The sequence below is a fragment of the Cynocephalus volans genome, chromosome 14 (assembly GCF_027409185.1).
Source record: "Cynocephalus volans isolate mCynVol1 chromosome 14, mCynVol1.pri, whole genome shotgun sequence".
Classification (NCBI taxonomy): domain Eukaryota; kingdom Metazoa; phylum Chordata; class Mammalia; order Dermoptera; family Cynocephalidae; genus Cynocephalus; species Cynocephalus volans.
Window position 1 is genome coordinate 25,548,144 of NC_084473.1, and position 16,471 is coordinate 25,564,614.

The following is a 16,471-nucleotide window of genomic DNA, read 5'->3' on the forward strand; positions in this document are numbered from 1 at the left end:
TTGAAATCTTTAAAAGTATCAAGTTCATCTTTGGCATGCTCCTCCCCCATTTTCTGTGCCCCTAATCCATTCCCACCTACCAGGGCTCCTGTCCCCCGATTGCCCAGGGGCCCGTCCCTGGCCTTTTGTGAACTCTTACTGCCTGCCCTGCCGGTAAACCTTGTCAGATCCCAACTCCGCTCTAGTGTTCCGAAATGACCTGCAATACCTCCTCACCCACAACCAAAATTTCCTTTCCTTCTATGAACCTCAGCTAAGAAAGCGATTTGATCCCATGAATTCACACGGCAGACGTGAATGGCCAATGGTTTTTCAGTCTTCCAAATTTCTAATTAGTCCAAATAAATCTCTGGTCGATTTTTCTAGTCCCTTTTTCACTGACAAGGTATCTCTTCAAGGCTCCAGGCTTCATGCAAAAGGGTTAGTTCTGGCTCTTCTGCTTTAAGCATGTCATGACCCAACCACCCTGCTCATGGGCATGTGAACCCCAGCCCAGCCCCTAGGGGTCTATATCCGTGTCTGACACTCCTGTGGGCTGCCCTAGCGTCAGCCAATGCTTAGCTCTCTGGTTTTGATTTGTCCATTTTGGGCATGTGAAAATTTCTCTTTCGTTTCTTTTGAACTCAGCTACACTTCAAGTGTATGGGGTTTTTAATTTGGTATTCCTATGTATTTGAGGTGGGAGATGGGACATCCGGTGTCACCTCAGGTGGCTATGTACTTCTCAAACTTCAGTGAGCATATGAATCACCTGGGATCCTTGTTAAAAATATGAATTCATGTTCAACAGGTATAAAGTTTCAGCTGTGCAAGTGAACAGGTTCCAGAGATCTTCTGTACAACACGTGCCTGTAGTTCACAATACTGTTTTGTGCACTTAAAAATTTGTTGAGGGTAGATCACATGTTAAATGTTCTTAATACGATTTTTTTTAATTGCAAAAAAAAAATGTGTTCACGACACTGTGGTGCATGGAATATACTATGTGAACACACACACACAGACACACACACTCACACAAAGAATTTTAAGTTCCCACTTTCAGAAACCCTGTTTTAGAAACCCAGTGTTATTGGTCGAATTGTGTCCCTTCCCAAATTTATATGTTAAAGTCCTAACCCCTAATACCTCAAAATGTGATCTTATTTAAAAATTACTTAGGTTAAGCTGAGGTCGTATGGAGTAGAATGGGCCACTAATCTACTATGGCTGGTGTCCTTATAAAAAGGGCAAATTTGGACACAGAGACAGACATTTGGGGAGCGCACCATGTGAAGATGAAGACAGAGATCAGAGTGATGTGTGTACAATCCAGGGAGCGCCAAAGATTGCAGCAAACCACCAGACGCAAGGGGAGAGGCCTGGAGCAGATTCTACCACATAGTCCTTAGAAGGAACCAACCTTGCCCACACCTTGATCTCAGACTTCTAGCCTCTAGAATTATAAGTCAATAAATTTCTGTTGTTTAAGCTACATAGTGTGTGATACTTTGTTATGGCAGCTTTAGCAAACTAGCACATCCAAAAATCTGCATTGTATATAAGATCCCCAGGTGACGTGGTCTATTATATATATGATATATAATATGTAATTACATTGAGATATCCTGTATATACGTTCCAGGAGTGGCCGGGATCCAGGGGAAGCCAGGCTGCCCCGCTAGAATCTTCAGACAAGCTCCTGCTTTGTCTGGTCCCTCCATCCTCTCACCTCAACATTCCCAGAAATGCTTGCTTTGACTGCCTCAAATTAATGCTGATAAGGGTTATCTACTGTGATGTGTTCCAGGTCACATGCACCCAGCTAAGTAGTTTTACAGATTACCTTACTGAATTTTAACTACATTAACTCTTACAAATGGATACATAGCTTAACAAGATTCCTGTAAGGAAACCACAATCAAAGATAATGCTTATATTGCAAACGCAAGTGAACAAGAAAATGTCACAGCTGATACCTCTCCTATGCAAAATAGGAGTTCCTCTCTATGAGGCAGAAACCATGAGAAGCCAGTCAGACATAACAAGGAGTCCCCACATCACTTCTCTTTGTCTGTGCTCAGATGGATGCATGACAGGTCATCAGGCTCACTGCCTAAGCACGGGTCCAGTCCTGGAATGAGATGCCAATCTTCCTTTCCCTGGGGGTCCCCCAGTACTCGGCTTTGTTGATACTGATGTGAAGGAAGTGTTGCCAGGATGCCAGTACACTCCCCTGCAGACCCATGTCACATGACTCTTAGCTGCAGCATGCGTGAGCACACACACACATGCACACATACACATGCACACACTTGCCCTGTCTATACAGACTTGAAATGAGGCAGTTGGTGTGGTAGCTGGTGGTAGCCAGAACAGTACATACAATCCAGCATAGCAAGCACCTGGAAGATGCAGAGAAAATATTGCTGAAGATGTAGAGAAATATGCATTGAAACAAAATCCACACTGTAGAAGCTTTGTTAAATAACTAAAGTATAGATGTTTCTAATGTGATTTTTCCTAGATTTTGTTTTGATAATGAAATACGTGAAGAACCACATTTCTGTGAGCCACTGAAGGAAAAGGTGATATGGACTGTATAGTAAATTACTTCTTTAATAAAAACACCATTTATGGGGGAAATTGAGTGTAATCATTAATGGAATGGCTGCTCCGCAATGAAAAGGGATTCTGGGATAGCAACACATAAGAAACCAATTCCCTGTGGAATTTTCTTCAGGCTCCTGCTGTCAAAAAGATGAATCCGGAAGTGCGGGAGTGCAGCAGGATGCACTGATATGGTTCGTCTTTTCTAGAATAGTTTACAACATAGTAAAACTTGTACAATGATTTGTAATCAGAAGGGAAGTAACTAAGAAAATCTTTTGAACCACATGGAGGTTTGCTGGTTATCTGTTGGCTGAGCTTTTAAAAGAGTCATCAAACTTAAAGATGAGTTATATGTTTTTCTTGCACAAAAAGACAAGCGTTCCAAATTTGCTGACCTTTTTATGACGACGGTGAGCAGCTGTTGGCAGCTTGCTACCTAGCAGATATCCACAAAAAAGTGAACTCAAATTCATTTGACTCTTCAAGGTAAAGGTGACTCATTTTAACATTATTCCTTTTCCAAAGAGACCCATTCTCTTTGGAGAGAATATTTTGAAAAAGAAATTTTTGTTGTTAAAAACATGTGGTGTCACCTATAAAAATGCTTACATGTGCAGACCTGAAAATATTAGAAACAGATTTTTCTAACCTGTTTGAAAATTGTCCAAACAAAGAGTGTCAGTGGATTTTGAGTCCATTTAATAATATAACAATGCAAACTTTACAATTGGTTTACAAGAGCCCCTGACTGACATAAGGAAAAATGGACGATTACAAGCTTAGTTTCAATAAAAAGCCTTTAACTGGTGGATGGGGTTGAAAATGGATTCCATGATTTAATACATGCAGCCCATGATATATTTCTTCTCTTTGCGTAAGTTATGACAACTATTAAAAATAAACTAAACTAGAACCAGATCTCTGAACTGCTCTATCTCAAAGTGTTAAAGCAAGATTTCAAAGAATCATAAAGCAATCCAACCACATTGCTTTCCTTTACAATACTGTTATTAATGATATGCAAACAATAAAATAGAGCAAGGAAGAAATTTTGTTATACATAATAAAGGGGGGATTCATTTTTAAATATTTTATGTAATTTTTTAGCTTGTCCTTTCAATTTTTATTTTGCATATTTAATCGTATTAGGATGGTAGTAAATGTACATGGTTTATAAATGAATATGCACATATTATGAGTGCATGCTCCACGTTTTTTTATTGCTGGGGCTGCATGATCTAAAATGTCTGAGATCTCTGATCTAGACTAAACCCCTCATCTCATGGATGTGGAGATGAGGCCCTAGGGAAGGGGAATGACTTGCCCAAGGTCACTCAGCCAGCAAGGGGATCCAGCCTAGGACCCAGGTCCCGTGAGTCTGCCCCACCCTGTTTCCACTATGGTGCCTTGCACCAAATAATCATCAGAAGAGAAAGGTGTGAGAGGGAGGCGGAGCCAGTGCCCACTAAAATGTGGGAAGCCTTAGAAATGGATCCCTCTAAAAATTCTTAAATAAAAACAGCTTTTTTTGTCACAAAGTGCAAAAACAGAGCCTAGACTGGAGTCAAGGAAGTGCCCCAGGACCTATGACAACTTGGTGGCTGCTGGTAGTCACTCTGTCACTATTAAGGTAAGAAGTGCCCAGGAGGCCATTGGAGCCAATGCTGCAGGAGGGAGAAACCAAGATGGGAGGAGAAGGTGAAGCTTGGGAAGGTGGAGGAACCAGAGTATGGAGCAGGGGACAATGCTCCTGAGAGGACAGTGGGGCAGATGTCAGGCCGCAGGGCAAGGCCAGGTCACCAGAGCTGTGTCTGAGCCAGGGAGACTAAGGGGTGGCTGCTATGGTTCTTTGTGAGGCCTGGTGGGCCCCTTCCAGGAAAAGTGTCCTCAGTCTGTCTCTGTTCCAACAAGGGGCAGCTTCCCTCTCCCCAGCGTTCCCTGTCTCATCACTTCCTGGAATAATATCCCAGGGCATGGAGTCCTCCTGTGACCAGGTGTCACTCAGCACATATGCAGCTCCAGGCAAAGGGGTGCTGATGGTGCTCCAGGGAGAGTTTCTAAGGGCCTGGGTAGGTGATGCAACCTCTGTGCCCCTCCCTGCTCTCCCCTCTGAGCCTGTCGCCAGCTCAGCCTGTGTCCTCAGGTCCAGTCCAGCCCCCAAGCAGACAGAAGAACAGCAGAGAAGGGGCAGTGGAAGGAGCAGGATTCATTAGTGATCACAGGTCCGGTTTCCTGTGTTCCAGATCTTTAATGCTATCACTTTAACAATCTGAAATCTGAACCAGTAAATTTTGGGATCTATCCTGGGAGTTATAGTCTGCATTAAATTTCACAATCATTTAGAAGTCTTCAATCCTCTGGGGGAGGAAGGAAGTGACAAGTGACAAAGAGATGCTTCCATTTCAAGGATGACACGTACCCTAGTTTGAAAGCATTCTGAACAAGGCAAGTATAAACATGTCAGTGTAGAAATTTACACAGGTACCTCGGCAGTGCAATCTCCATCTATGCATGACGAAACCGAAGAAGAAAATAAACCCCAAATGCCGGGAGTGTTTTTGGAAACAGAAACTACAGTTTGTTGACAGTAAAAAGACTGCAGTCCCTGCCAAAAAACTAAAAGGTTTTTTAAAAAAAATCTTCTCAAAGTTATTGAACAAGAGATTTGATTTGAAGATGAAAGTCAGAGGAAAAATATTTGGACTTAGCTTAAAAATATCTCCTCACCATTTCTCCAACTAGCGCCTAGTCAAAAAGAGCCTTCTACAGTTGCTGGAAAAAACTCACACAAAAATACACCAGTGACTCAATAATGACATCATCGAGGCACTTTGATTTTTAGAATCTCATTTTAGAGATCAATATTCTTTCACTTAAAATTTCTTATTGCTTATTAAGTTTTCTTAATTTCTAGTGTTCGTTATTTTTGAATACTACTTTATTTTTTCTTGATTGTATCTATTACCAACTCTTAATAAAATGATATGTATGTACTTTTAAATGTTTTAAACAGATGTAAAACACCCGTCAAGGAAAGGAGTGGATGGAGGTACATGTTGGGAGGTACTCACTGTGGAAAGTGCTGCCTGAAAGGCACCTCAAGGTTGTGCAAGGTTGGGTGGGCAGACCATGTGTCCTGGGAGAAGGATGTAACAAAACCTTTTGTATTTTAGTGTCCTTAAAAATGTTCCTCAGATATACCATATTTATGGACCGAAAGGCTCAAGATTATTAAGATGTTGGTTCTTTCCAAATTGATCCCTAGATTTATTGCAATTCTCGTTAGAGTCTTCTAGCTGCTGTTTTTGTGGAAATTGACAAGCTCATTCTAAACTTTATATGGAAATGCAAAGGGTCAAGAACAGCCAAGTTAATCCTAAAGAAGAGGAACAAGGCTAAAGGACTTATACTACAAGATATCAGTGTCTGTGCTAGAGCTTTAGTAATTAATACAGTGTCGCATTGGTGCACAGATAGGCAAACTGACCAATGGCACCACAGAGATTCCAGAAAAAGAGCCACACATACATGGCCACCCTATTTATGACAAAGATGGCACTGCAATGCAGTGAAAGAAAGGAGGGTCTTCCATACGTGGTGTTGGGTTTCATGGATATCCATATAGGGAAAAACTTAAGGGCCGACCCCGTGGCTCACTCGGGAGAGTGCGGTGCTGGGAGCGCAGCAGCGCTCCAGCTGCGGGTTCGGATCCTATATAGGGATGGCCGGTGCGCTCACTGGCTGAGCGCAGGAGGGTTGTGATCCCCTTACTGGTCACAAAAAAACAAAACAAACAAACAAACAAAAAAAACTTAATCTTGACTCCTACCTCACACCTTACACAAAAATCAATTGCATATTGATCATAGATCGAATGTGTGTAGGACTAACAACAATACTTTAGAAAAAGCACTTGGAGAATGTTTTCATGACCTTGGGGCAAAGATTGTTTAACAATATGCAAAAATAACCTCTAAACATAGGGGAAAACTTTATGAATAAAAGTATATTAAAATTTAAAAATTATGTTGTTCAAGAGATATTATTAATAGGGTGAAAAGGCAAGCTACAATAATCAATATATACTTCAATAGGTGAATGGAGAAACAAACCTTGTTACATCCATACAAATGGAATACTATTCAGCAATGAAAAGGAAAAACTGTTGATTCATACAACAATGTGAATGATTCTTCAATGCATTTTGCTAAGTAAAAGAAGTCAAACCCAAAAAGCTCCATGTTATATGAGTCCGTTCTGAAAAATGCAGAACTATAGGGTTGGAAAACAGATCAGTGGTTGTCAGCAGTTGGAGGAGGGGGAAGCAGTTGCCCACAAAGGGCACTCACAGGAAATTTTTAGGGTGATGGAACTGTTGTTCTGTATGGTGCTACTGTGGTGGTGGGTCCATGCCTCTACTCATTCATTAAAACCCACAGACCTGCACACCCCAAGAGTGAACTTTCCAGGATGCAAATGAAAACAACAGCAATGGGATGCTAGCAAGCCAGGGATGGAACGCCAGCGGTAACAAAGGAAACAAACTGTATGAAACAAACTGTAGGACAAAACCTCACTGAAAGGAGTGGGAAGAGAGGACGTGACCAACTGATGTTGGAAAATAGTGTTTTGACCAGGTACTGTAAGCCTAAAGACAAAAAGAACAATTGATAAACACTGTACTCTGGGTGGTAAATTTTTTTCTCACAGGATATGGGTTAGCAATTCTGAAATGATGTGTATTTTAGGGTTGAACAAATAGGTAAGTAAATAACATAGACAAGTTACAAATAAGCAAGGGCAAAGGCTGGATGTGGTACTGGATTAGTCAGCAACATCAATATGAACTCATGGGAATTTTACTGTATATACAGATGGATAAATACAAAAATAAGTACTGTTGTGTGGTGTACACGGGTTAGTATATACATCTATAGTTTCTAGTGTTCACTAAGTAACTTTACAGTGGAAAACCTGGAAACACCACTTAGCCAAGTGATCAAGGTTAATATCACCAGTAATAGGTCATGTTGATATCACATATCCCCTGACATGATATGATGAGGTCACTTCACCTCTGCGGTACTCTTTGCACACATCCATAACCCCAGACTAATCACATGAAAACATCTGACAGACCCAAATTGAAGGATGTTCTACAAAGATACCTGGCTAGTGCTCTCCAAAAAAAATCATGAAAGACAAGTCTAAGAAACTATCACTAATTAGAGGAGATTAAAGACACATAATGACTAAATGCAATGTGGGATCCTGGAACAGATAAAAGCCATTAGCAGAAAAACTGGCGAAATCCAAACAAAGGTTGTAATGGAGTTAATCATGTTGCATCAATTTTAATTTCTTAGTTTTGATCAATCAGGGGTTACCATCAGGGAAAGCTTGGTGAAAGGTATATAGTACTTGCTTTACTAAATCTTAAAAGCAAGCCTTGGAAGGATAAAATGATTTCAATAACAAAACTGTATCCAAGAACAAAACTCAATAATATTTCTTAAATGAATACAACAAGATTAAGCACCTAATGATATAAAATTTATAATGTTTTGCATCTAATAAAAAATTTCCAGTCATGTAAAAAAGTGGGAAAACATGACCCACAACCAGCAGAAAAATCAGCTAATGGAAACAGATACAGAAATGACACAAATATTAAAGCAGACCCAAATATTAAAACAAGTATCATAACTACACTATCTATGTTCAAGAAGGTACAGGAGAGCATGGTAATGAAAACAATTAACGTACACGTGCAAGAAGCTCAGCAGATACTGAGCAGAAGAAAACCATACCAAGGCACAGCATAATCAAATTACTAGAAACCAGTAATTAGGTAAAAAATCTTTTTCCAGAGGGGGGAAAATGCATACATAGAGATGAACAACGATAAAAATGAAACTGGATTTCTTGTCAGTCACTAAACAGGCCAGAAGACAATGGAGCAATGTCTTTAACACTCTGAAGGAAAGAAGAAAGGCTCTCATCCTATTATTCTATACCCAGCAAAAATATCTTTCAAACCTGAAGACAAAAGACCTTTTTTCTAGACAAACAAATGCTGGAAGAATTCATCAGCAGCAGACCAGAGCTACGAAATATATTAAAGGAAGTCCATCAGGCAGAAGGAAAATACCAGAAGGAAACTTGGATCTATGACAAAAGAATGAAGAACACCAGAAATGATAGATACGTGAGTAAATGTAAGGGTTTTTTCTGTCATTTTAAATCCTTTGAGGCCGGCCCGTGGCTCACTCGGTAGAGTGCGGTGCTGATAGCACCAAGGCCACGGGTTCGGATCCTATATAGGGATGGTCGGTTTGCTCACTGGCTGAGCGTGGTGCTAACAACACCAAGCCAAGGGTTGAGATCCCCTTACCGGTCATCTTTTTTAAAAAAAAAAATAAAAAAAAAATAAATAAAAAATAAATAAATAAATCCTTTGCAAAGAGACAAATCCACAATTATAGTTGTAGATTTCAACTTCCCTCTGCCACTAATTGATAGAAAAAATAGACCCTCCCAAAATCACTAAGGATATAAAAAGCTTAAAAAGACTATCAACCAGGCTGGCCAGTTAGCTCAATTGGTTAGAGTGTGGTGTTATAACACCAAGGTCAAGTGTTCAAATCCCCTACTGGCCAGCTGCCAAAAAAAAAAAAAAAAAGACTACCAAACCAATTAGACCTAATTGACATTTTATAGAACACCCCACCCAACACACAGCAGAGTACACATTGTTTTTCAAGTGCACTTGGAACACTTACCAAGATAGATCATATTTAGGGCTATAAAGCAAGTCTCAACAAATTTAAATCATAAAAAATATATTCTTTGATTACAACAAAATTAAATTAGAAATCAATAATTGAAAGATATCTTGAAAACCCTCAAAGTCTAAGAAATAATGAGAAATTGGAATATATTTTGAACTAAATGAAAACACAATATATCAATAGTTGTGGTGTTCAGTTAAAGCAGTGTGTACAAGGAAATTAAAAACATGAAGTGATTATATTAGAAAAGAGGGAAGGTCTTAAATGTTTATTTAAATGAAAAAAAAAAAGCCCCTCATCCATTGGTGGGAGTTGGTCACTGGTGGAAAATAGAAACTCAAGAATTCCAGGTCTATCAGCTGATCGATGGTGGAGTCCATTCCAACTCTGTGCTCCTAGGCTACCTGCACCCTAGGAAGTGGCTGCCTCCTGGGAAATGGAAGACCTTGTTACCAGGAGCAGTGGCTTGAAGCCACAGGTGGATGGAGTTGCTGGGCTCATCTGAGAACAGGTGAGTGGGATGCCCCTTCACAGAAGCCTCCTGTTCCTTCAACCCCATTACCGGGAGGAATTCTTAGTTCGGTTCTGAACCAGGAGTCGCCCTTCAGCACTAGAGTAGTTCTACCAGAAGGTGGCAGTGTTGGGTTGGAGTCATTCAGTCAGTTCACAAACCCAACACAAGTGAGCACCTACTGTGTGCAAGTCGTTGGGTTAGGCTGCAAGGCATCTTGCAGGCAGGTGGCAGGATAGATATTACCACTTTGTTTTATGAAGAGAGGAAACTCAAGCCTAAAGAAGGGAAGCGACTTGTCCAGCCAAGGTCAGGACTCAAACTCCTAAGTCAATGCTTTTTCTACAGTGCTACTTTTGACTCCATGGGGTATTTAACTAATTTTTCTCCCCAAATTTCTCAAAGTCACATTCCTACCTGCACATTTAGAGCATCTAGTGTTTGAGGCATTACTCTGTGTCCCATGCCCCTGCCAGCTGGCAGCTGCTCAGAGAACAAGCAGCAGGGGCAAAGGATGTGGATTCCTCAGCTGGCGATGAAGACGCAAAGCTCATAGTCTGAACTTCAAGTCCAGTAGCAAATGCATAAGGGTGTGTTACTGCGCACGAGGCACTGGGCATGGTCCTGGGGCCCCCAAAATGATGGAGATGCCGCCTCTGCCCTCCATGAGGCTCAGCCTAGGCACTTCCAAAAGTCTGTTCAGGGGCCGACCCCGTGGCGCACTCGGGAGAGTGCGGCGCTGGGAGTGCAGCAGCGCTCCTGCCGCAGGTTCGGATCCTATATAGGGATGGCCGTGCGCTCACTGGCTGAGCGCGGTGCGGCCGGTCACAAAAAAAAAAAAAAAAAAAAAGACAAAAGTCTGTTCAGAAACAGGCAGTGGAGAGGAGTCTAAACCAAGAACAGACAAAGTGTGATGACAGGGTAGTGTGTGCCAGGAGGTCGGGTAGACAAAGGGCCCGGAAAGAGAAAGCAGATCAGGAAGGAGGGAGCTCTGGTAGGATTCAAAGAAGAGGAAACGAGGCAAGTGGGGAGGACTCCCTTTGTCTTCTTTACCGGCTCCTCCAGCCATCGCCTTCCCTTCCAGGCTGCCCAGGTTGTACTAAGACGGATAAAAATGTAAAGTGGGAGAGGGCAAATGTGGGGCTTAACTTGGGCCCCAAAGCCCTCACAGGCCCAGATGGCTCTGTATGATCCTCACCAGGTAGAGAGAAGCCTGACGTTTCATTTCAGAGCATCAGGGCAGGGGTGGGAGGAGGGGGACATTCATTTAGGCAAATGCACTCCCTCCGTTGGCCAAAAATGCACTCCCTCCGTTGGCCAGGCCCCTGGAGGCACCTTTCCCTCTGGTTGTTTATAAGAAAGAGACAGTCTCTGTGTTTCGATAGTCAACCTTCCTGAAATCTAAAAACAGAGAGGCTTGTATGGGAGCTGTCTCCTACTGACAGATGGGCTGGAGGGGACAGGCTGAGGGGTGTCCTGCTGGCAGCTGGAGGCAGAACACTAATGGAACAAATAGGGGAGAAAGGCAGTAAAAACGTTCAATGTTATTAAACAGCCCCAGGACCACATGGTCTGAGCCTGGCTCAGACCCACCAGACCACGGATTCCAGATTCTTGCCCCAGATTCCATACCCACAGGTTTCTGCTAGTGCCCTGAGGAACCTTCCAGAAGAGCCACCTGCCCCAGCACACTATCCTTGGTGGAGCTCAGGGGACTGCAGGCCTGAGTTTTAGGGGCTGCCCAGGGGCCTGGTATTATATGAGGTTTTGAAATGGAAAATAGCAGAGTTTGGAGTCAGACTGACTCTAAAAAGTTAGTATAATAACTTTTTATTTGACGTCTGTCAGATTTTGCTATCTTGCAGCTTTTGACCAGGTTTATACAATCTCATTTTGTGCAACCTGCACAAGAAGAAGAAAAGGGAACCGAAAAGTCAATTGTCCCCTCTCTTGTTTATCAACATCTATTACAGGTGAAACAAAATTTGCCTGTATTATAGACAAGTATCTATTCACATTTATATATTACCATTTTAAACAGCTTGAGATCAATATCTAACATTAAACAATATTTAAGTTCCTGGGTAACAACAAAACAAGCTGTGTGACCTTGGGTAGATCATGGAGCCTGTCCATTTCCCCACCTGTAAAATAGGCAGAGTCATAACTTTGATCATGGGTTTTATGGGGATCAAATGAGATCATATTGGCAAAACACCTGGCACCAATAAATGTTAGCTACCGTTAGTAACTCCCAGCCCCACTTTACCTGTCATCCCCTCAGGATCACCAGCCCCTCTACATTGGCAGAGCTGTAAATTTTAAGCTCCCAAGCAAAGCTGTTACCTGGGCCAGGAGTATCCCTTGCCTGCCACTGGGCAGCAGGAATGTTAGTTCTGGCTCCTTCAGGGTCATGCTGACCTTGGCCAGAGGCGCGGCTGCCAGCCAAACTGGTGCAGGTGTCACCTCCATGTGAAATCTGCCGGGGACTCAAAGGAGAGCAGCTCTGTGGGTGAGCAGGGGGCTGCCATGTTGTGTGCCCACCTGTGCATCATTTCATTCTGCAGATGGGTATAGAAAGTCACAGAGACACTGACATGCCGGCTATGTATCTGAGTCCCAAAGAGAGCTTTCACCAAAATTCAGATTCCTTAACCCCATCGTAGACTTCTGAGTTAGCACCTGTAGGTGTAGGTCCAAGAATCTATACCTTAACAAGCTGCCCAGGTGGTTCTTAGGCAGCCAATCCTTAGACCTGGTCAGACTCACAGTGCTAGAGAATGGCAGAGATAGGACAGCAGATGCTGTCAGGCTGACTTCACGGGCTGGCCCCGTCCCTGCCAGGACAGAGCCTCCCACCCAGCAAGAGCAGGGATGGGGATAGGGGCTGTGGAGAGAAGAGCCATGGAGCAGACAACCGCCAACCTCACCCCAGAGCAAACACCCACCCTGAAAACACAGGTTTCGCACAGACACCTCACCAAGCCTCCTTTCCCTCCTGTCTCCCCGCACCACCCACCTCCCTGCAGAGCCAGGCCAGGCTGTGTCAACCACCCCCCATCTGGGGCTTTCTCACTGTTCACAGTCAATTCCACCCGTGACAAACTGTCTCTCCTACGAACATGCCCTTTAACTGTCTCCCCTCTTCCTTCCCTCTTCTAATTTCCGCCAGGCTTATTTAGGAAATGTTTCCATTTTACTGCCTTAGCCCTTCTGATGAAAAGCACTTCTCCCGGAGCACCGAATACAGCACCGTGGCTGAGCGAATGACTCTGTAGTTCAATTCTATAGCTTGGCTGTTTTATCAAATTACTAAAAGAACGAGATGAAAAAATTGCTATTGACACTCTAAAGCATCTGGCGTCTAGGGGAGGTGGGTCCTGTGAGCGGGAAGACCCCCCTGCTGGATGGAGAGGCCTGGATGGAGGAGGTGGCTGCAGTGGAGGCGGAAGGACGGGGACCCTAGAGGCACCTGGGGTGGGGTGGAGGGGGCAAAGTGAGGAGGAAAGATGGACAAGGGAGAGAAGAGGAGGCGGGAGATGCAAACGACCCCTTCCTGGGACCCGCACACCCCTCCCCAGCCTTCGGTGGTGCCAGCCAAAATTTATACAGTGCTTGGCACGGGGGGAATTTTTGTGGATGTCGGGGAAGAAGCTGAGAGTCTTGTTCAGTAAATATGAAGTGAAGGAGACATGCAGGGGACGGAGGGTCATAAGCCAGATGTAAGAGTCCCTCTTCCCCAGCCCTTAGCAACATCCCTCCCCCCCAAAAACCCCAGAAGAGCAGAAAATGGGGGAGGGCTGTGTGCTGTCACAGCCGTAGAATTGGAGGGAAGGTGCTTCCCGGTCGTTGCAGCTGACTTTTTGGGGCAGGAAGGCCCCAGGAGCATGAGGGTCCGTGGCTGTTGCAGCAGGACTGTTTTCTGTGTTTTCATGCAGTTGTAGTAGGAGCAGCATCAACTCTTGTAGCTCAGGCTGGGAATTTAATGACAGTTTATATGTTTTTCTGTGGAAAATACAAAGGTCTGAACAGCCAATATAAAAACCTTTAATGCAATCTGTACCTGCACTTTACAGGCGGTTGGTGTAAAGCGGAAGACTGTTAAGTGACGTGATGAAGTCACCCACCCAAGGTCAGGCCAGGCAGCGGACATTTAGAAAATGCCCACAACAGGGCCAGCCCGTGGCTCACTTGGGAGAGCGTGGTGCTGACAACACCAAGTCAAGGGTTAAGATCCCCTTACCAGTCATCTTTAAAAAAAAAGAAAGAAAAAGAAAAAGAAAATGCCCAGAACATTCGTCCCTCTGCTTCTCGTGGGAGCAGGCTGGGTTTGGCTCCCCGTGGCAGGGCTGCACTGTGCCCCGCAGCCCTCCTGGTTCCGGCCTGCTGTTTACATGCAGCCTTCCTGTTTGTAAGCAGTCAGAGGCCTCAGATGGTGTCGGGGCTGTTTTGCAGCTGTCTGGGGACACCTACCCCAGGGCACCCTGGGAACCATGTTCCCCTGTGAACTTCATAGGATGCAGATCTTTGCATCAAGATGACAATTTCTCTTTTATCAATGCGTCTGAGCAGCAACAGCTGATCTATTTTGCCCCTCACTTTGAATCAACTGATGTAACTGGAGATGGGCCCCCACCACAGCCCTCTGTCACCACTAGCTGCTACTCTCTCTCTGATGCTCAGGGCTCTTTAATAACCAGAAAGTCCAAACTCAAGTAGCTCAAAGGTCCTTCATTGTTTCGGTCCCTGACATTTTTGGATCACTGAGTTTTTGCACCTCCCAGCTTTCTATTCTTCTCTTTCCCCTTTATCCAGGGGATATTGCCCCAATAGCCACAGGCTGTCCTTGACTGTTAAGGGCCCAGCCAGCCAGGATTCATCAGTACCCAGGCATTTATTAAGCACCTACTGTTGGCCCAGACCTGTAGGCACCTCATCTTGCCCATGCTTCCCCTCAGACTCAAGGGAGGCAGGAGGAAGAGAGGAAACTGGTGCTCATTAAACATTTACCATGTGTCAGGTGCTGGGTCAGCCACGTTCTCATGTGTTTTCCCATCAATCCCTTACAACACCTCAAGCAGTAAATAAAGGTAAATCCACTGTGTAGATTAAGAAAACTAATGAACAGAGAGGTTAAGTAACTTAACCAAATAAGAAGAAAATCAGAAATTTGATCCAGGTGTGTCTAACCCTTGAATCTGAGCTCTTTCCATGGAGTGCAGTCCAGGAAGACACCTCATCACAGTAGAAAAAATGCACATGGAGGTGTCAAGCTCCTGGGCCAGCAAGTGGGACCAGGCCGAGGGCCAAGGAACGTGCTTGTGATAAGTGCTGGTGCCAGCTCATGGAGGACCAAGGGGAGAAGTAGGAAATGTCTTGCAAAACCTTGCATTTGACGGGGTGGCCAGATGATCTGGTGATCTGTCACAGGAGTGACATGAAGTTCTGTAGCTCTCCCTCCAGGATGGCACCAGCTGGACAGCAGTGCAGGTGGGCTGGGCTTACCACACACTGAGCATGAGATGCCAGCAGAGCTGTGGCCCCTGTCAGCACAGTACATCTGGGGTGGTTCTCGCACAATCTCCACGTGGGAAGAAAATGGATTGGATGATGGCACATGTATGGCTGCCTATTGAAAAACCACGTGCAAAGTGACCTTTATGCAACAATGTCAACTTGGAGGGAGGTCTCTAGTGGTGTGTTGTTACAGGACTCTGTCTTTTATCATTGATTTGTGTTAAGGATATTTAAAGGCCCAAGCTTTTTCTTTTGTGTAGTCCTCCCACCCCCCATCACCACCATCAGGCATAAACGTTTTTCCGTGTTGCTACACACCCAACATAATTATCATTTTAATGCTCGCATAGTTCAAATTCCTGGAGCGGACAGCCCTATCTATCTAATGCCTCCAAGGAGACCCTGGATAGCTAAAATAAAGACATAATTCAAAAAATGAAGAAGATAATACATGAGGATGTTTATTGCAAAATTATTTATAGTAGCAGAAAAACAAATAAACAACCCCCTGGAAACAATGCTAATGTCCAGCAGTGAGGGGATGATTTAGTAAATCAGAACTCAATGCAATTATGCAGCCATTAAAATGATAATTACACAGACTATGTAGCAACATGAAAAAGCATTTATGTCTAATAAAAAAAAGCACAAAATAAAATTGTATTTATACATGTCTACAGTGTTGTAAAATAAAGCTTGCCTAGGGAAAAAGATGGCAAATAAAAATAGAAAATGAAAACTTATGTTAGGGTGGTTGGGTACTAAGGAATTGCTTTTTTAAAAATTTATTTTAATGTGGATATACTATTTTAACAATAAATAAAAAGCAAGTTAAAAAAGAAAGTGCCCTCTGGAGACAATTTGCTCAGCAAGCAAACTCACTGTCTTTCCTATGGGGATAGAAGCAGGAGCTTTTGCTTTGTTCTCTGTGGGGCAAGGGCTGGACCCAGGTAGAGCTGGACTCCTGTCCCCCAGACCCAGGGGGAGCCAATGGCCACTGCTCTCCTGCAAGGCCTAGCAGGAAGCAGGGGTCTCATTAAGCAGAGAGTGGAAGGTCAGG

The 16,471-nt window shown here is 43.7% G+C and overlaps 1 protein-coding gene across 1 annotated transcript in view; it reads right to left on the reverse strand.

Moving 5' to 3' along the window:
• The window catches only part of CIB4 (calcium and integrin binding family member 4), a 52,099-nt gene that overhangs the window by 12,956 nt on the left and 22,672 nt on the right, over positions 1-16,471 (reverse strand). The gene's annotated exons all lie outside the window — the stretch shown is intronic.